Source organism: Pleurodeles waltl, chromosome 8 (assembly GCF_031143425.1).
Source record: "Pleurodeles waltl isolate 20211129_DDA chromosome 8, aPleWal1.hap1.20221129, whole genome shotgun sequence".
Classification (NCBI taxonomy): domain Eukaryota; kingdom Metazoa; phylum Chordata; class Amphibia; order Caudata; family Salamandridae; genus Pleurodeles; species Pleurodeles waltl.
Genome location: NC_090447.1, coordinates 309051152 through 309072859, shown reverse-complemented (window position 1 = coordinate 309072859; position 21708 = coordinate 309051152).

Genomic DNA, 21708 nt, shown 5'->3' with positions numbered 1-21708 from the left:
CCTCTGTTTTCTTCCAAAAATTTGGATGTGTCAACGTTGCGCTTTGGGGCGTTTCCTGTCGCGGGCGCTAGGCCTACCCACACAAGTGAGGTATCATTTTTATCGGGAGACTTGTGGGAACGCTGGGTGGAAGGAAATTTGAGGCTCCTCTCAGATTCCAGAACTTTCTGTCACCGAAATGTTAGGAAAACTTGTTTTTTTAGCCACTTTTTGAGGTTTGGAAAGGATTCTGAGTAACAGAACCTGGTCCGAGCCCCGCAAGTCACCCCTCCTTGGATTCCCCTAGGTCTCTAGTTTTCAGAAATGCACAGGTTTGGTAGGTTTCCCTATGTGCTGGCTGAGCTAGAGGCCAAAATCTACAGGTAGGCACTTTGAAAAAAACAGCTGTGTTTTCTATAAAAAAAATAGGATGTGTCCATGTTGTGTTTTGGGGCATTTCCTGTCGCGAGCACAAGGCCTACCCACACAAGTGAGGTATCATTTTTATCGGGAGACTTGGGGGAACATAGAATAGCAAAACAAGTGTTATTGCCCCTTATCTTTCTTTACATTTTTTCCTTCCAAATATAAGAGAGTGTGTAAAAAAGACGTCTATTTGAGAAATGCCCTGCAATTCACATGCTAGTATGGGCACCTCGGAATTCAGCGATGTGCAAATAACCACTGCTCCTCAAAACCTTATCTTGATCCCATTTTGGAAATGCAAAGGTTTTCTTGATTCCTCTTTTTCACTCTTCATATTTCAGCCAATGAATTGCTGTATACCCAGTATAGAAGGAAAACCAACTGCAGGGTGCAGCTCATTTATTGGCTCTGGGTACCTAGGGTTCTTGATGAACCTACAAGCCCTTTATATCCCCGCAACCAGAAGAGTCCAGCAGACAAAACGGTATATTGCTTTCAGAATTCTGACATCGCAGGAAAAAGTTACAGAGTAAAACATAAAGAAAAATGGCTGTTGTTTTCAGCTCAATTTCAATATTTTTTTATTTCAGCTGTTATTTTCTGTTGGAAAACCTTGTAGGATCTACACAAATGACCCCTTGCTGAATTCAGAATTTTGTCTAGTTTTCAGAAATGTTTAGCATTCCAGGATCCAGCATTGGTTTCACACCCATTCCTGTCATTAACTGGAAGGAGGCTGAAAGCACCAAATATAGTAGAAATGGGGTATGTCCCAGTAAAATGCCAAATTTGTGTTGAAAAATTTGGTTTTCTGATTCAAGTCTGCCCGTTCCTGAAAGGTGGGAAGATAGTAATTTCAGCACCAGAAACCCTTTGTTGATGGCATTTTCAGGGAAAAAAACACAAGCCTTCTTCGGCAGCCCTTTTTTCCCATTTTTGTTGGAAAAAACAAAATTTTCACTGTATTTTGGCTATTTTCTTGGTCTCCTCCAGGGGAAACCACCAACTCTGGGTACCATCAGAATCCCTAGGATGTTGGAAAAAAAGGACGCAAATTTGGCGTGGTTAGCTTATGTGGACAAAAAGTTATGAAGCTCTAAGCGCGAACTACCCCAAATAGCCAAAAAAGGGCTCAGCACGGGGGGGGGAAAGGCCCAGCAGCTAAGGGGTTAAACATGCTTATTTCAAAATACAATGCTCTCTGCTGGATCCTTTCAGGTTGGAGTCCAGGTAGAAATAACGACTAAGGGTAGAGCAAAACGGTATGAAGTGCCTCAACGGAATCAAATTGTGAGCTTCAAAATATGCTTTTATACTCACATCGGAAGCCCTAATCACTTACACAGCATCCTCCTCAGTATCCGCTAAAACTGCACACTCCTTTGCTCACGTTATTCCGTATGCTGCGCCGCCACTCCATTTGTATAGTTGTTGTACGTTATCAGCACAAACCCACAATTCCTAAACTCACCAATATTCCGCTGACCGCTTTCAGACTCAGGTAGCGGGGGGTGTAGAGGGTCCGAGTACAGCTGGGGAGTGGGGCCGGATTCTGACAAACTACTACTCATTCTTCTATTCTGGGATACAGCTTTACATTTGTCAATCTGCAGAATGACGTCATTTTAAACTTAAATTATAGCCTTGCTGGGTTCTTGAGAGCACAAGGAGAAGAGGAACGTACAAAGTAACCTTTCACTCACAAATGTCAATAACCACTTGCTAGCTCCAGTCATGAAGATTACAAATATTTTTAAAATGAGGTCAATTAGGCATCTTAATGCTGGAATCTGATTTGAATAAATAATAAACTGACAGAACAATAAACATTAATTTTACCTTTTTGTGGTGCACACGATGCTAAAATTATTATTTATTATTAATTGCATTAAAATAATATTTGGAAATTAAACTGGTGCATAACAGGCCCACAGTTAAATGCGTTGAGGAACAGTGATCGCCTCTCTTAGCAACTATGCTGAATGGAACCTTTTCATCTGCGGGATTCACTTTACTTTTTAGGTCAGGTTAAATTATGGTCTTTTGCATTGCATTAGTGAATGATATGTTGTGCTATTTAATCTAGTCCGGTAGTTATTTCCTAGGTTTGTTATTTTTGGAATCTGTGCAATAGGCACATGAACCCATTGAATGGATATAGCATTAAATAGCACAATAGATGCTTGTTGAGAGCTTACGCCTGGTCCATCATCCTGACTGAGTGACCAACTGCACTTGTGTAATACACTGCTTCCCCTGCACATGCACAAAAACAAAAGAAACACACTCCTATATAAGGATTTGCTAATTTGCTCGTTTAATACAACCTACATTTTTAACATTTCCTATAAATGTAAGTAGCTAATCTCATTGACCAGCACTTTCACTTTGAAGATTGTTCCAGCACCACTGCAGCTAGATATCCTGAACTCCAGCAGGAAGCCGACATGGCACCTCATTTGTGCTCCTCCTATCCCCGCTCCCAATGGATTCAGAGGCATATTCAGGGGAACCATATTTTCAGTTAGGCTATGTATTATGACATTATCTATGCGGTATCACAGTCATGATAGAGTAACCCATCTATGAATCAACATGCTTGGTCAAGCCATCTGCAATTGTATATTAATCTGCATGATTGGATGATGTTTACCTTTCTCCTTGACATGCAGTGCTGTTACCTGTCATATTTCTGCACCATACAACCATATGACAACAATTCAGATTAATTGGAATCTTTTAGTTCTGTGCTAATAAATGTTAATAGACTTTAGAGCAATTATTTGATATGAGTACACATACTCGTCAAGAAGGGAAAACAAATGGAACCAAAAGCATGTAGCATTAGATACTATGAAATTATAGTTTATGAAATATGTTCAAAGTAAACAACTCTGACATGTTCAGCAATTTGTGATCAGCCAGCATAGATCAATTGTTCTGCTCCAGTACATGATGCCACACTAGGCCATGTGGGCACCATCATTGCTGTCAGTTGCTTAGCCTGGACACAATTATGCGATGTACAGAAAGAACGGTTAGCAAAAACTGATACACAAACTCTAAACTGAATTACAAAGAAACTCCAATTTATGTGTGCCAAAAACACATTTATTGTCTTTCCTAAACACTTTCTTTGCTGTATTTATTAGTAGTGGTTGAAAGGTCCACACACAAACAAGGAATCCGATGTCAGCATTTATGACATTAGTGAATATGTTATTCGGCCACAATCTGTACATGGCAACAATAACTCGGAGCTCACTGAACCCAACAATTGGCAATGAACTGCATTTATTGGGGACAGGCGTGGCCTTTGAACTAGACCTATTCACAGGCATCAGTCACAAGTGACTGCTGCTCACGAATTTTGGCTCTGCTCAGCAGGGTCTCAGCAGAGGCACTGGTTTAACCATTCTAGTCCCCTGGTCCGCTGGTCATAGCCATTGGTGATGCCATTCAGCTCTTGGTAATGGATGTAGCCCTGTACTGGAGTTGTGGTCACTAAAACACATGTGTGTCAGAAATGTGGCCTATCTGCACAGTGGGAATAGCCGGTGGCACAGTGAACAGCTTTTGACGATGTCCCCTTGCACAAGTGCTGACTGAACATAGTTTCTTGCTGAATTTTTTCTATTTCATTTTTCAAGAATTTTCTGAGGGAATTTCATTAAAAATGTTTATTTTTCCTTCACTCCTATCAAGCCCACCAAGAAGATTCAACACCAAATTTTCCACCATCAATTTTACGTAGTATATTTGGTTTTTGGAAACGTTCATGCAGGTGTGTCAAGCAAGGCTATATTAGTATAATTCCGACAACAACATACTCAGCTCCCTTAAATACACTTCTTATGAATATGATATCTTACCTTCATGAAAGCTGTCTCTGTGGATGCTCTCCCACCCCTACCCACCACAGTCAATGCCTCCCTTACTTGAGGCTTATTCTTAGAAGCTCTCAGTACAGGAAAGATGGTCCCACTTTTAAAAGAAAACCTACACTACTGTCAGGAATGCACCCATTCCAGCGAAGTAGCACCATATTTTAGGTTTAGACGATAATCCATTAATCTCTCCTTCCAACTTCCAAAGAGGTGGAATGGTAACCTACCCTCCTGACTCAGTCCAGAACAGAGAAAGAGGGGTAGAGGGGTTTGGCGAGGTTGGGGAAAAAACATAACTCTGGCAAGAGCCCATCACAGGAGACTCCATCTGTGGAACCAGATGGAGTGGTGTTTTGATGAGTGAGCTCAGTGTCTGGGCAGAAGGCCCTCAAAAAACTAGTAAGCAGTAGTTGTCCTTTAATTACACCATCAATACAATTTAAGAAACATATAGGAATTAGTCAGTATGTTAGACAATTATTTTTATTCATGTTTTGAAAGTTATTGATCAAGAGAGCAACAAACATCCATTTATGTATTTATTTTGTGTAACTTGTTAGCATGAAGAAGTCAGTATTGGAATTAAACTGACAAATTAATGGACAATCGGAGGACAGAGCCCAGAGCCAGGGACTTCCACACCATGGTCACCTGGGGATCTTAACTGGGGCCCAGTCAGAGCTCCTTAACCTCGCCAAGCAGAGGGGACCTTTCAATGTCTTTGAGACCACGCCCGGGCACTTTGAGACATGGCAGGCCAGAGAATAGAGCTAAGGGTCAGGGGCTACCAACCCTGGGCAGGTCAGAGCTCTGACCCAGCACCCAGTCACGGCTTCTTAATCCATCCAAGCTGGGGAGAAATTTCCAGGACTGCAGCACCATGTCCTAGGAACTTTGAGACACAGCGGCATGGAGAATTGGTCCAAGGACTGGGAGCTTCCAACGTAAGCATCAGCCTGATCCTTGAAGCTGGGCCCTGTCTGACAGAGATTCTTAAGCCAGACAGGCAGCAAAGACCTCCCCAGGCCCGTGAGACCCTATCTCTGGCACTTTGAGACATGTTGGGCTGAAGAATGGCATCCAGGTCTGGGGACTTCCACTCCAGGGTCTGATGGAGTTCTGTCCCAGGCCTGCCAGACCCTGTCATGGGAGATGGGGGCACAGCAACCTGGATAATGGAACCCCAGACCATGGGCTTCCACCCTTGGGGATCTTACCTGGGACCCAGTCAGAGCTCCTTGAAGTTGTCAAGCAAGGGAGACCTCTCAATGGTTGTGGGCCCATGTGCCAGGCACTTTGAGGCATGCCAGGCCAGAGAAAAGAGCTAGGGGCTTCCAACCCTGGGCCAGGCAGAGCTCTGACCGTCACCTGGTCAAGACTTCTTCACCCATCCAAGCTGGGGAGAAATCTCCTGGCCTGCAGCACCCTGTCCTTGGAACTTTGATAGATGGTGGCATGGAGAATTGGTCTCCTAGCCGGGGGCCTCCAACCCAAGGGATAGCCTGAGCTCTAATTCTGGAGCCTGTGAGAGCTTCTTAAACCAGACAGGTAACAGAAACTTCCCTGGGCCTGTGGGACCGCATCTCCGGCACTTTGAGAAATGATGGGCTAGAGAATGGAGCGTAGGGCTGGGGGCTTCCTCTCTAGTGCCAGACAGTGTTCTGACTCACGGCTTGGTCAGAGCTTCTTAACCTGGCCAAGCAGGGGATACCTCCTTGGAGCTACCATACCATATCAAGGGCACTTTGAGACGTGGCAGCCTGGAGAATGGAGCCCAGGAACAGAGACTTCCATTCCAGGGTCAGCAAGAGCTCTGACCGGGGGCCTGTCAGAGCTTCTTAACATGCCCAAGCAGGGGAACCCTCCCTGTGCCTGCAGTGCCCCGTAATGGTCACTTCACAGCCTGGCGGGCAAATAATGAAGGCCAGAAAGGGGACTTTTCTCCAGGGCCAACCGGAGCTCTGACCCAGATACCACATATCAGAGGTCCTCACCAGAATACTGCCCATTCTTCTAGTCTGTGCACACCAAGTGACAGAAAGGGACATTCGAGAGAAGGTATCTGGCTTCCTAGAGTTCTGACTGGGGTTAATGCTTCAAAGCCTCCACTGCAGCTCGGAATTTTGAACATTGAGTCACATCAAGGCTATGAAGTGTTTTGCTTATTTATTTTATCTACAAAATGTCACCAGTGATGTTGGCCTAGAACATTTTGCACCACCCATGTAGATTGGTAAATATCTCACAGCATAGCACAACTTGACAGCTACATTCCCAGTCAGTTTCTAGAGCCAGACATTTAAGACATGTCCTACTAAGGAAACGTCGTACTGCTGGAAGAAAAAAAACGACCACAGAAAATGAAGGAGGGGTCATGCCAAATGTTTCTCAATTCCATAGATGTCCAGACAGAAAAAAGAAGGAGCAGAAGGATGAGATTTTCTTTGATTGGCAAATAAATTAGTTAAGAATATGTGGCTGTATGTCAGACCATGAGTTATGGTTTACCACATATAATGCAAAAATGTCTGAATTTACAGATGCTTTCACTGCTTCTTGCTGTGCTAAAACCCATGAAAGCAGTGTATAAAGGCACGTACAACACCAGAATTGAAACAGAATCTGTGACTTTGGTAGATCTGTAAATCCACTAGCAAATTCAGTAACATTGATTGCTAAGTGTGCTGTCAATCTGCAGGTGGAAAATGGCCATTTTAGTGTGGATTTCTCAAAGAGTTTAGTCCAAAAGACTAGTACTGTGCAATCTATACAATAGGTACAATAGGTGAAGGCTAGGAAAATTGTGGAGGCTTCCAGTCTCTATTTCGTCACTGTTCAAGAATTAGTGAGGGGGAGGCATACTATGAGCGGGAGATGAGAGGCACACACACTAAGCATAATAATTGCTGAAAGTGCTACTGGAGGCAGAGTGAAAGAAGAATTAAAACAATGTACCTTTCCTTTTATTAAACACATGTACAATAAAAGTTAACACGTATATTGCTGAAAAGTATTTTGAAAATATTCAGCAATACTGTTTCTTTTCTTCTTAAAACAAATGGAATCGTGTTAAAAAACATTAAGAAAAGTCTTTACATATTTGTAATACTTATCATTACAATAACAGACCTTAAAAACAGCTCATTGATGTCTGTACGACCTGCTCTTCCCTCAAAAGTGTGAACTGTATCCAAACCTAAATTTTATTGTAGTGGTGAATGGGGATTTTCATCACTGTCAGATTCGTAAATATATTGATACAGATGTAATTACTTTTCTAACATTATGCAACATTGCACAGCATGCTATCAAATGCATGACCACTGGCCAGGAAATGGAGTACTGACAGGACCTGCGCTAGAGGGGGGATTCCTGTGGGATGGTGGATAGTTGACATCAGGTCTGGCTCCAACTGGGCAGAAAGTTCATGGATTGTGGCACGATCAAGTCTGTAGGTGATAATAATGTGTCTGTCTTCCATTGTTGACAGGTCCACCAGGAGTCTGTATACCGGTGGATGACGCCATCTCATCATCTGCCCCAGCGGACGTGCCCTATGGAGGAGAAGGGTGAGCAGAGGGTCATACACCACGTAGCTTGAACAAGGGTGTTCAGAACAATTGTGATATAATTGGTGTGTTGCGCTGTATGTCCGTATTCCTGCACAAAAGTGATGTGACACAATTAGTTGCCCTGCCATGTGGCCCCCTGAAATGGCGGCTGCCTGACCTGTAAGGAGGGACAAGGGGAAATGAGGTAACTGCGCTGGCTTTGTGCAGCATCATGGTAGGTGGACGAAGACCGTGGTGCAATTCAGCATTGGTTATCATTGGGCCCTATGGGTTCCAGGAGCCAATGACGATGTACGCCGGCAGTGACTGTACGCACCGCTGCGGACGTGACCCCCATTTTCTATCTGTCCACTCACTTGATACCTGACCTTCCACAGGAGAGCACCAACACTGCAAGAGCTGCTGTGACCTGAGTCTGGAAACAACAGTGGCTACAGTGTCTGGGGGAAGGGCCCCTGCCTTCACCGCGGAAGAGTTGAACAAGCTGGTGGCTGAGTTCCTACCCCAGAACACGCTACTCTGCGATCCTCCAGACAAACAGGTAAGTACACTGTGAGCATGAAGGATGGAACATGAATGTATGGAGTGGCGTGGATGGAAGATATGGGGGGTGGACAGAGGCCAGCATATGAGGATGGTCAGTGTATGTTTTTCTGGGCCAGGGTTGGAAGTTGTGGCCAATGAGTAAGATGAACCGGACGGGGGAGTTAAATCCATTCTTACCTCACTTTTCTTCTATGTCAGCGCCCACCAGAAGAAGGGTATTTGGCGTGCCATCGCCAAGGAAGTGCGGACCCTGGGGGTCTACCATAGATGGAGCTCCCACTGCCACAAAAGATGGGAGGACCTGTGACGCTGGAGCAAGAAGACGGCGGAGGCCCAGCTGGGGATTGCCTCCCAACGTGGAAAGGGTGCCCCGTCGCACCATGACCCCCTGATGTTCTGGATCCTGGTGGTGGCATATCCTGAGTTGGATGGACGCTTGCGAGCATCACAGCAGCCACAAGGGGGTGAGTACAGTCTCATTCAGCTGACTCTGCGCGCTTTATGAGGTTTCTGGGTGGGGGAAGTGGGCAATGGGTCCCCCTAGGCCAGGGAAAACGTGAAAGTGGCAGTCCAACCCCAAAAGTGGTAGTGGCCCTCTACACCTAGTCAGGCTCCTGTGGGTTCCAGGTGTACATGAAATGGGTCTAGGCACAGTCCCCCATGGGCATGTGATTTTACCCTGAACTGTTAGTGCATGGCCTAGTGCATAGGGCTGCTCCATGTGTGTTGTGTCCGCCAACGGTGGTGTTGTTGCAGGCATTGACCATGTGTCTCTTCTGTCTTTCCTCCCCTTTTTGTTTTGTCACCCTGTCCTTGTGTGCATTAGCATCATCTGGCGGCGGAGCATTGGCACCGGAGCAGGAGGCAGCTGCAACCCACATGGCCCAGGAGGGTGAATGTACGGAGTCTGAAGGCACCAGTGGGATGTAGGGCGAGGGGAGCTCCACAACGGGGACAGGAGGAGACACCAGTGACAGCGACTCCTCCACTGATGGGAGCTCCCTTGCGGTGGTGGGCACTCTGTGTCCACCGCATCAACAGGTACAGCCCCACCCCCCTACCAGCACAGCCCTCCCAGCAGCCCCTCAGCATGTTTACTGTGCCTGCTCACCCAGGAGGGTGGGCATCTCCTTTGCCCCAGGCACCTCAGGCCCTGCCCCAGTCAGTCCTGCTGCCCTCAGTGAGGAGGCTATTGACCTCCTGAGATCCCTCACTGTTGGGCAATCAACCATCCTGAATGGCATCCAGGGTGTCGAGAGGCATTTGCAGCAAACAAATGCATACCTGGAGGGCATTCATTCTGGCATGGCAGCCCACCAGAGAGCATTTCAGGCTCTGGCCTAAGCACTGATGGCACTGATGGCGGCTCTTGTCCCTGTGTCCAGCCTCCCCCTCCAACTTCCACTACCCAGACACAATCTCATCTACCTCAGCCTATCCCAAGCACACCCTCAGACCAGCATGCACACTCATCAACACACAAGAGTGGACATGGCAAACATAAGTACCAAACATCCCACAGGCACTCACACAAGCACCATACCCTTGCAGACACACCAACTGCCTCCACTGTGTCCCCCTCCTCCACGTCCTCCTCCTCCCTCCTAGTCTCGTCTCCACTCACACCTGCATGCACTACATCCTCAGCCTACCTCCATCACCAGCACACCCATCACCACACACCGCTCATGTGCAATCACCACCCCCACTACCATGCACCAGTCCCCTGTGTCCTCTCCCAGTGTGTCTGTAAGCCCTCCTCCCAAAGTACACAAACACAGACACACACCCACTCAACACCCATCCACCTCACAACAGCCTCCAGCCCATGCACCCTCACCCAAACTCAGCAGACGTACACCTCCAACAACCACTACCTCTTCCTCCACTCCCAAACCCCCTCCATCTTCCCGTCCCAGTGTGTCTAAAAAACGTTTCCTTGCTAACATTGACCTCTCCCCTACACCTCCCCCCATCCTTCCCCTAGGGCCAGGATGTCCAGATCCCAGCCCAGCACCTCAGCCATGAAATCCTCGAGCACTGTGGTCCCTGCAAGTCCAGTAACATCGTGGGCGACACCCATCAGGGCTGCCAGTGTGCCACCTAGTGAGGCCAAGGATCACCCTATTCAGCCACCTGCCAAGGTGAAGAAGGGGCCCACATGCCGTAGGAAAAAGCTGCACCAACCACTCAGCAAGACCTCCTCCAAGACAAAAGAGGACAGTGCCAAGGTCCCAGCAGTGACTTCCAAGGTGGGGAAGGGACACAAAGCTAAAGGGAAATCAGCTCAGGGCACAGAGCCTCCGGGTGAGGGACTGGTGACACCCCTTCTGCAAGACAGAACAGCAACCTGTACGGCAGTGGCCAACGCCGCAACCCCCGCCACCTGCACCGCCACCTGCACCCCCACCTGCACGCCTGCTGCCTCTGCTACAGTCCCCAGCATCATCCCCAGTGGGCAGCCGTCCGAGGCTGCCGGAGACACCCTGGTGTCTCCCTCCACAGGTGGTGACACATGCACCACCGCCAGCATCTCCACTGCTGACACCGCCGCAACCACTGACACCTGCCCTGCGACGTGCTCAGACAGTGCCACCACAGCAGACATGGACATCATCCCCAGTGGGCAGTCGTCCGAGGCAGCAGGAGACATCCTGGACCCTGCACAGAATACATGAGGCACCACAACCAGCACTGGCAGTACCAGCAGTTGGCAGGCTAAGTCGCTGCAGGATGGAGTGTGTCTCTGCCTCCATGGAGTATCATGCTACCTGTTCCCAGGAAATCCCGTGGCTCTGACACCCATGTGAGGGAATGGAAACTGCCACACACCATGTGCAGCACTCTTGGCACCAAGCCCCCCCCCCAGAACCAGCAGAGAAAAGCATCCACTCACCTAGTCCTTGGAAGGATGAAGCACTCTGGGAACCAATCCCCCTCCAGAACCAGTGGAGAAAAGCATCCACTCACCCAGTCCCTGGCAGGATGAAGCACTCTGGACACCAAGCCCCCTCCAGAACCAGTGGAGGAAAGCATCCACTCACCCAGTCCTTGGCAGGATGAAGCACTCTGGGCACCAAGCCCCCTCCTGAACCAGTGGAGAAAAGCATCCACTCACCCAGTCCTTGGCAGGATGAAGCACTCTGGGCACAAAGCCACCTCCAGAACCAATGGAGAAAAGCATCCACTCACCCAGTCCTTGGCAGGATGAAGCACTCTGGGCACAAAGCCACCTCCAGAACCAGTGGAGAAAACCATCCCCTAGAGAGACTGTGGCTTTGAACTCCCCAGGACCAATCAGTGGGCAAACCACCCACTTGAGAGACTTGTGAGACTGTGGCTTTGCACTCCCCAGGACCAATCAGGGGGAAAACCACCCACTTGAGAGACTTGTGAGATGTGGCTTTGCACTCCCCAGGACCAATCAGTGGGCAAACCACCCACCTGAGAGACTTGTGAGACTGTGGCTTTGCACTCTCCAGGACCAATCAGTGGGCAAACCACCCACTTGAGAGACTTGTGAGACTGTGGCTTTGCACTCCCCAGGACCAATCAGTGGGCAATCCACCCACTTGAGAGACTTGTGAGACTGTGGCTTTGCACTCTCCAGGAGCAAGCAGTGGGCATGGAGCCCCCTCGAGGAGCAGTGACATCGTCCCATCATCCGGCTGAGGTGCCCCCCCCCCCCCCTTCGCGCTGAGGTGCCTGTTTTTTTTCGACCTGATGCCCCAGCAGTGTTCTCTCCGTTTTGAGGCAGGTATCAAGTGTGGGCTTCGCCCATGCATTTTGGGACCACTGGTCCACGGACAATGAATGGATCACCATCCGGACTTGTGTGGTTGCTGTCATATTTGTATATAACGATCTTTTACAGACCTGTTTCCCTATCTGGATTTTCGATGATTACACTTGTTACAATCATTTCATTTTGTCCTTGCATTCTTCCAGGGGGTTACGGGGTGTATATGTAATGTTGATGCATGTACTTTTATGTATGGTGTTGTGGGTGAGGGTGGGGGTGTTGAGTGTTGCCTGTGTGTGTCACTCTCTTTTTCTTCCCCACTCCCCACTCCCCTGTGTGCTAGGTGCAGTACTCACCATGGTCATCTCAGTCATCTTTGATGTTCCTGGTAGAAGATGAGGTAAACCAACATTGGTATCACCTGTAACTCGGGCTCCATGGCGTGCTGATTCCTTGTTGGGTGTCAAGAGGTGAGTGGTTTCCCTTCCAAGTACTGTTTCCGCATTTTTTTTGTTTTTGGCATTGGTACCGCCCCGGAAAAGCTGGTGGACTGGTACCTTGTAAGACAGTGTGCGGTATATTGTGTGCCGCCTATCTGTTGTGTTAAAGTGGCTGTCTGTGTTGGCGGTTTGCGCCATGGTCGTGATTCAATTTTTTTACCGACGGCCTGTTGGGGGTATTACTGGGGGTATTACTGCTGCTTTAACACCGACCGCCAGGGTTCTAATGAGGGCCCTAGTGTCTTAAGTCTTTTTAAAGCAAACAAAGTCTCTTTTAAGCACAAAGTACCAGGTTCGCATGAAAAATCTCCGCAATGGGCTGCAGAGGAGGAGAAGTGTGGAAACAAAGGGGGGGTGCGTCGATTTCTCAGGCTGCACACGGTGATGCGTTGTTTAGTTTCCACGCAGGGATGGCTGTGCATCGACTTCCGGTGCTCAGTCGTGGATCCTCTTCGGGTTGCAGGGTTTTCAGACGTCTCGGGTTCTCTGTGTGGAATCCTGGGCTTGTGGAGCGAAGTCACCAGTGATGCGTTGTTCCGGTGGGCATTGTGGGAAGTTTCTTCTGCATGGCAGGTGCTGCGTCGATTTGCCCTCTGGAAGTCAGGCTGCGTCGTCCCAGGTCGGCTGTGCGTCGATCCGGTGGGCCGTGCATCGAAGTTCCGGTAGCAACTCTTTGCGAAGTCACGCTGTGTCATTCCGGTTTGGCGTGCGGTGAATTTCTCACTGCGGGGCAGACTATGCGTCGGTTTTAGCAAGCTGTGCATCAAATTTTCGCTGTACAAGGAGTCCAGTTGCAAGAGAGAAGTCTTTTTGGTCCTGACACTTGAGGGAACAGGAGGAAAGCTCTATCCAAGCCTTTGGAGAGCACTTCTTCACCATAGCCAGGGAGCAGCAAGGCAGCAGAGCAACAGCAGGGCAGCAGTCCTTCACAGAAAGCAGTCAAGTGAGGCTTTTGGGCAGCCAGGCAGTTCTTCTTGGCAGGATGCAGGTTCTGGTTACAAGTTTCTTCTCCAGGAATCATCTGAGCTGGTAGTGCAGGGGCCCTGTTTTTATACCCAAATGTGCCTTTGAAGTGGGGGAGACTTCAAAGAGTGGCTTAGAAGTGCACCAGGCCCCCTTTCAGTTCAATCCTGTCTGCCGGGATCCCCAGTAGGGGGTGTGGCAGTCCTTTGTGTGAGAGCAGGCCCTCCACCCTCCCAGCCCAGGAAGACCCATTCAAAATGCAGATGTATGCAAGTGAGGCTGAGTATCCTGTGTATGGGGTGTGTCTGAGTGAATGAACAAGAAGTTCTCAACTAAACCCAGCCAGACGTGGATTGTAAGGCACAGAAAGATTTAAGTGCAGAGAAATGCTCACATTCTAAAAGTGGCATTTCTAAAATAGTACTATTAAATCCAACTTCACCAGTCAGTAGGATTTTATATCACCATTCTGCCCATACTAAATATGACCTTCCTACTCCTTTCAGATCAGCAGCTACCACTCAAACAATATACAGTATGAGGACAGCCCCAATGTTAGCCTATGAAGGGAGCAGGCCTTACAGCAGTGTAAAAATGAATTTGGGAGTTTTACACTACCAGGACATGTAAACTACATATGTAAATGTCCTGCCTTTTGCTTACACAGCCACTACCGGGCGAGACAGCTTGCTGATTGGTCAGGCCCTGAACCAATCCCAGGTCGTATTGCTCGCTCCATAATGGAGGCTGAGCGTTTTTAACACAGAACAACCGCGAAACGTGCGGAGTTCATGCAGAATTATCGCTGACCTCGCACAGGAGTTTCCCTGACCCGGATAATCCGATATCTGGCCGAGTAAGACAGCCTGCTGACTACTGCGGTAGCTGGACATTATACCAAGTAAGTGGCACACAAAATACTTTTCTAAAGGGTATTATCCTTGTTTCCTCCCATTGGAGGAGCAAAACACTCATGCATACTCTTTGGATTTTAGATTACCAGTGCCTTGATGCAATCGGCGCTCCCTGGCTATTTTTAGCCTCCGAATTGTTGGAACATTCAATCCATTGTGAGTTTTTTTCAAATATTTATTTCCTCACCCCTATGATCAATTCTGCGTATATTGACCTATACCTATCTTTTCAAAAGCCTCCCGAGCAATGGATAACAAAGATCCTTGGCTCCTCTAGTTCTACGAAATCACAGACCAGTAGAGATACCCAGACTCCGGGACTTGATTTCATGTATGTCCCCAACCATTTTTTTTAGACTTTCACACACCGACCAACTCTCTTGATATTCCGGTCCATTGAATCCTTTATTTAATTATTCCCCAACAGGAAGATTTCCCCCATCACCCGATTTATTCCCTACACTGGAATTTAGGTGAGTTATCCAGCCAGATCTTCTTTCTTAATGCTTAATGATTCACCAGCCCCCCTGTAACTTGGTGATTTATGCCATTCGTAGGTGCTTCCAATGCAATTACTCTTGTCCTGATGATGACCCCTCCATGACTCACCTGATTACGGGGTCGAAACGTCGACACATTTCCAAAGAGTGGATGAGATAAATATAAAGACATTTTGTGACACCCCAGGGCTTCCTGGATTGTAGGAGCTACTGGGAGTCCGTATTTTTCGTACAACCACACTCTACACTACTTGTATATATCACCGTCACTCACTTGCACTTTAGCACTTTCACTGTTTTTAGGAGCACCTACCTCAAACAAATGTAAAATATGATACTCTGTTACTAAAAATTATATGTTATTACAAGATTTATACCGAAAAACATCTGAATTAATATTATGTGTGAAAAATAAATCTTGTTTGTTTTACATTTATGGTACATAGAGATCTTTTCGAATTCTTTTTAAGTTGGTTATATTCCGTGGAAGTCTAGGTTACTTTCCCCTTGCACTGACCTCTAATACAATTACACTTTCTAAAAGTGGCATTTCTAAAATAGTAATATTAAATCCAACTTCACCAGTCAGCAGGATTTTATATCACCATTCTGGCCATACTAAATATGACCTTCCTACTCCTTTCAGATCAGCAGCTACCACTCAAACAATATATAAGGACAGCCCCAATGTTAGCCTATGAAGGGAGCAGGCCTCACAGCAGTGTAAAAACAAATTTGGGAGTTCTACACTACCAGGACAAATAAACTACATAGGTAAATGTCCTGCCTTTTGCTTACACAGCACCCTGCCCTATGGGTTACCTAGGGCATACCTTAGGGATGTCTTATATGTAGAAAAAGGGGAGTTGTATGCTTGGAGAGTACTTTTAAATGCCAAGTCGAATTTGGCAGAGAAACTGCACACACAGGCCTTGCAATCGCAGGCCTGAGACAAGATTAAGGGGCCACTTAAGTGGGTGGCACAACCAGTGCTGCCGGCCCACTAGTAGCATTAAATCTACAGGCCCTGGGCACATATGGTGCACACTACTATGGACTTATAAGTAAATTAAATAGTCCAATTGAGTATGTTCCAATGTTACCATGTTTAAAGGGAGAGAGTGTATGCACTTTAGCACTGGTTAGCAGTGGTAAAGTGTGCAGAGTCTAAAACACAGCAAAAACAGTGTCCAAAAAGTGGAGGGAGGCAGGCAAAAATTTAGGGGTCACCACCCTAAGGCTGTCAAGTCCACCAGTCATGGTCTTACTACTTCTCATACATAGCAAATACTGTCCGTATAACATAGAAGGAAAAACAAATATCCCTATCTGCACTTTTCCTGTACTTACACAAGCTTTTTTGCAGGGCTGACAAGCTTTTAGATAATGCATTATCTAATGTTAAATAGATCTTCTTATTAAATTAAATGAAATAAACCTAAATGTACCACTGTAATTACTTGTATAAAGTAGTATTTCTGAAAATGCTGTTTCAGATTAAATAGCATCATCGAAAGACCACTCTTATACTGGAGAGCTTGATCTCTTTTTGAAAATCTGTAACTAGTCTCAGTACATGTTACTTGCTCTAATTATGAACCAAAGTGTTCTTGTGTAATTAGTCATTTGTATTCATGGTTTGATCTCTGATTTGCATGTGCACAATGGAACGTCATTTGTTCTGCATCAAAAAAGCTCTTAAGTGGGGTAGAGTACACACCAGCACACATGTGCTCTCGCAATATCAAAGCAGACATCAAGCAGGGTTGCTCAGATAAATATAGACACATTTATGTTATGTTCTTTTAAGAATAAATTGTAAATAAAGCTTTGAAATATATAGCACTGATGCAATTAGCATAGTGCTGTTTAATGGCAAGCGTTGCTTACATTTTCTATTATTACTCGTGTTTCTTTTTTGTTTTAATAAAACATGTTTAGCTAAGGGAATATTACTTGCAGCACAACTGCTCTACTGGTAAAGAAAGTATCTTAAACAATATTCACAGCTTGTACACAATATAATTTTATTGGTATGTGATCAGATATATTTTTATTTGAGATTCAAAATGAAGCTTAGAAGCATTCCGATAGAAAAGGAAAGGTTTTAGGCCTCAAATAGGATAGGAATTGTGCTGTACACTGTAGTGTTTAATGTTTCAAACCCGAACCTATAACAAAGAACGCAAATATGTACCTACATATACTCAGATTTCCCACACATTGTAAAAAATTTGATGTAAATGTAAGTCTATGTAAATGACATTCAACATAAAAAAATGCATTGTAGATGTAATTCTATATAACTTACTCATTGGAAAGGTAACATTCCCTCAGAAAAGGTCTTATGGCAGCATGGCGGTTATATACCATAACATTTCTTAGATTCTGTTGTTTCGGTGGATTATTCCATCATTAACCCACAGTTGAGCAGCAGCTGGCATTAGGGAGTGGTTCCGTTGTGATTTCCCTCCTCCTTTGACTTGGAGGAGATACACCCTAGCCCTTCAATCTTACAGGTACAAGAGAATGGCCTTTTCTTGTTGGGTGGAATAGAGTTCCTCCCTGACTCCCTTCCTATATAAAAATATATATCCCACCCTTAGCTGACGTTAAATCAATGTGATATACTGACACTCAGTAAATACTGTTCCTAATCCTGAGACTATCCAATAGTATCTGTCTGCCAACCAGGTTTGGGTAAGCAGAAATTTCCTTCAGCCAGCTCACTGCTAACAAGACCAACACTGACCATGGGCCAGGACATCTTGTGGGCTCCTGCATTCTGGTCAGTCAGAATAGTTCTAATGCCTTCCACCTGCTCCCAAAGTCGAAAGCACTAGATTCCTCTTCGATAAAGAGCTGTGTTTAGTGGAGTGGCTAAATATGGTGGTCTCATCTTGTATTCAAATGATAATGGTGAATAGGAAAATATTGCTCGTTATTGCTTGCAAACCTCAAACGTTGTCCTAGAATTCTAACAACAATTATATATGTTAATGTCTGCTGTCTTAGTCTGCCTACTTGCACCTTAAAGAAATAGCAGCACATCTAGACAACAGCAATTTCATTACATTTCAATCTTGGAAATTTGATTCTGTTTCAGAGGTGTCGGGTGGTTCAGAGAATTTATGTCAATGTTCTCTGTCTGGCTCATAAGGCTTTTTATGCCAGTGCCTATAAGTGCATTCAACCTAAACCTAACTGGTTCATCAATTCTCAATCTCTTTGGTCGGTTGTTGTTGCTCAATTGATTATTTGTCTTCTTTAGAAGGCCTGCCTTGGTATGAGGGTCTTCATTTTTGGTTACTTGGACCAGGAAAAGGCGCCTCACTTAGGCTTTTCTGAAGGTGCTCCACAAACCTTTTCACAGGGACCTCAAGACCGATTTGTTCTGTTGCTATTTATTTTCTTAGTCGATCTTTAAGTACAAAAGAGTCATAGGGGGAAAATGTTTTCAGTAGACTGTTGAGCTAATTAATACCTTTTTGATGTACTTTCTCACACACCAACCAGTACTTGGTAGGAATAAATGGTTTTCTTAACATTTGTGCATTCCAAGATATACACAAATGCACCTTGGAAAGATCCTTCCTCCTGGGGCCTACATGGATAGAGTAGGTGCTGTTCACATCAGTTCAAGAGTTGTTTTTCCTTGTAATGTTGGAGGCAACCTAACAATTTGAGAAAGGTGAGATTTCTGCTGTTCCCCAAATACTAGTTACTGAGAACACAGTATGCTACACAAAGATTACTTCCAAAGTCTCCTAGCTCTTTGGGTAGCTGTGGAAGATAAACTGAAACTTAACTAAACAGAGATGGTATGAGGTAGGTTTGAGGTTGGGGCAGCACAGTATGCTAAATCCTCACCCACACCTTTGAAATATGACTCAAGGAGCTCCCACATATTACATCAGCTGATCTGACATTGGTAATTTAAAACTCATCCCTACAGAAGTGACCGACAGGCAATGGCAAGAACTTGGGCCTCGTCGGAGTTAGTAGATCAAATACTAACTCATAAGGCCATCTTTAATGCGTGGGGAATAGAGCTACAAAAATAGATCCCCCTCCCCCGTTACCCAGGGCCATTGCTGCCCAAAAAAACAAAACAGGGAGCTCAGTTCTAAGAGGTGCATCTGGAGCAGATATGAACCCAAGAAATTTTGAAAAACGAATAGTAGTGAAACTCCAAGGCAAGGTCTATCCGGGCCATGTGCAGCAGGAGTACTGAGATTGCTTGGTCCTCAAAACCCAGGCAATGTCAGGCCCCTTTGAAAAGCAAGGCAGTAAATGGTCCTGACAAGGGAATAAATAAAATAGAAACAGAATGGGATTGTGTTAATATTTGCTCATGGATTACCCCTGAGCTTGAGAGACTGTTACATGAGGAGGATGCAAAGGAGTTCCTCCAGAAATTCAACATAATCTTGGCCCAGGAAACCTGGGGCCAGATTTAAGAAGCCCTTAACACCATTTTGCATCTCATTAGCGTCATTTTTTCACACTAATGTGGTGTTAGGATAGTAAAAACGCAACGCCATATTTACAAAGTGGTGCAATGCATGCATTGTGCCAGTTTTTAAACCCTTGCACCACGTTATGCCTGCGCCAGGCATAATGTTTGGAAGGGGGGGGGGGTTCTGGCATTATGAGGACCAGATAAATGGCGCAGTGGAATCTATGAGATTCCACTGAGCCATTTCTAGCATCATTTTTAATGCCTGCTTCCTCAGGCAATTATCTTCTTTATACTACCAGCATTCCTGAGTCTTGCAAAGGTAACATCTTTCAAACAATCTACAAGAGTGGAAACCCAACTATACCAACAAATTACAGACTTATTGCATTAACTGATGTAGAAGCTAAGCTCCATGCATCTTGCCTGCTCTAGCACTTACAAAGGTCAGCAGAATAATTTTGCCTGATTCCACAAATACAAACAGGGTTTAGAGCAGACATGGGGACACTAACGAACCTAACAGCACTCAGTCTCCTAGTAGAGAAGGCAAAACAGAAAATGACAGCTGTTTGCTTGTTTCGTAAATCTCAACTCTGCCTTTGATCTAGTCCATCAAGGTTGCCTAAGGTCAAAAATGGATGAATGGGGAATACCAAGAAAGCTGTTAAGGGCAATAGTGGCCCATAATCAGGAACCTGGGCACAAGTTAAAATAGGAGACAATAGTAGGCTCACAAACAAAATAGCCACAAAGAAAGGTCTAAACAGGGATGCGTTTTGGCCTCAAGTCTGTTTAATTTATTTCTGGCAGATCTTGCAGGAGCCCTAACACAGAATAATCACCACCCAAATGTTGGCCCCAGAGAAAGTAGGGTGTTTGCAATGTGCAGATGATATTGTTTTATTGAGCCATACACTAATAGGCCTGCAACACAGTAGGAATGCTTCGAAAATGTTTATGGATGAACAAGGCTTAGAGTTAAATCTAATCAAAACAAAAGTGGTCTGGCTGGTGGATTCCAAATTCAAATCACATACTTGGTTTTTATAAGGCAAAAAAGTGGAGATGGTCATTACATGTAAATATCTTGGAATAAATGTGGAACACCGAATTACTGGGGAGAAAAGTTCCTAAACCCCCTCTTCTCTGGATAAGGAAGAGAGTAATGTGAAACCTATCAAAAAGCAACCTTTCAAAAGAAGTAGCAAGGGGCTCTTTACAAGTTAATGACCAAGTATAGGATCTTTGCCCTGTATCCATGAACTGAGTAAAGTTGGACGCAAGATGAGCCCCACAATTGGCAGAAAGGAGGCAGCAAGTACTAGAGTCAAGGTATAACCTGACCATTAACCTGTGGTCAGGGGGACAATGAGGAAGTACAGACTGCTGTGGATGTGGTTACAGGTTTATAATCGGCATAAGCACTTTATCTGTGAGCAGAGTAAGAGCTGGCACAAGATCTATCCAATTTGTGGGAGAAAGACAAAGAAGCAGCAAAGACTAGAGATTGGATTTATCATAGGCTTATATTAGGTATGGGCACCTTATTTGAGCACCTTATCAGGCAAAGGAAATAATAAACACTGAGGACAGTTGTATACCAGGAGATTTCCTTCACTTAGAAAAAAGAAAAGGCTGGAGAAGTATACTTTGTGCATTTTAAATAAATGTTTTAGAGTGTGTTTTATATTTTTATGAGAGAATTGCCAAGTAATGGTTTTAATTAACCATGCAAACAACTTTGACTTTGACCCTCAGAATTACAGGAATTGAAGGGCCCTTGCACGATCCTAGATACTGATATATCTTTAAACTCCAAATAGTTGCAACCCCAAGAAGCTGTTTTGGGGTCATGTGTAAAGACAGCTTTAGCTGTTGGGCAGATTTTCAAATAAAGAAAGTATTTCATAATAATAAAAAAATAATATGTAGAGAGGGTGTTTGGTCATGTCACTTCAGCCATTGCTGTGTAGAAGTGTCATTCACATTCTGGATCACAGCAGACCTGCTTTCCAGTGGTATGACATGGTCCCTCACCTCCACCATTCTACTGCAGGACTTCTCACACTATATAAAGATTCAAATTGTGAGCCTTTCAGGAAAAGTATTCCTCGGGGCACAGCAGTGGCACTTCCATCAAACATTAATTCTGGGTGGCCACTATCAGCATTATATTTTTGGCTTGCAGAAACAAAATCCCAATGGGGGGTTTAGTTT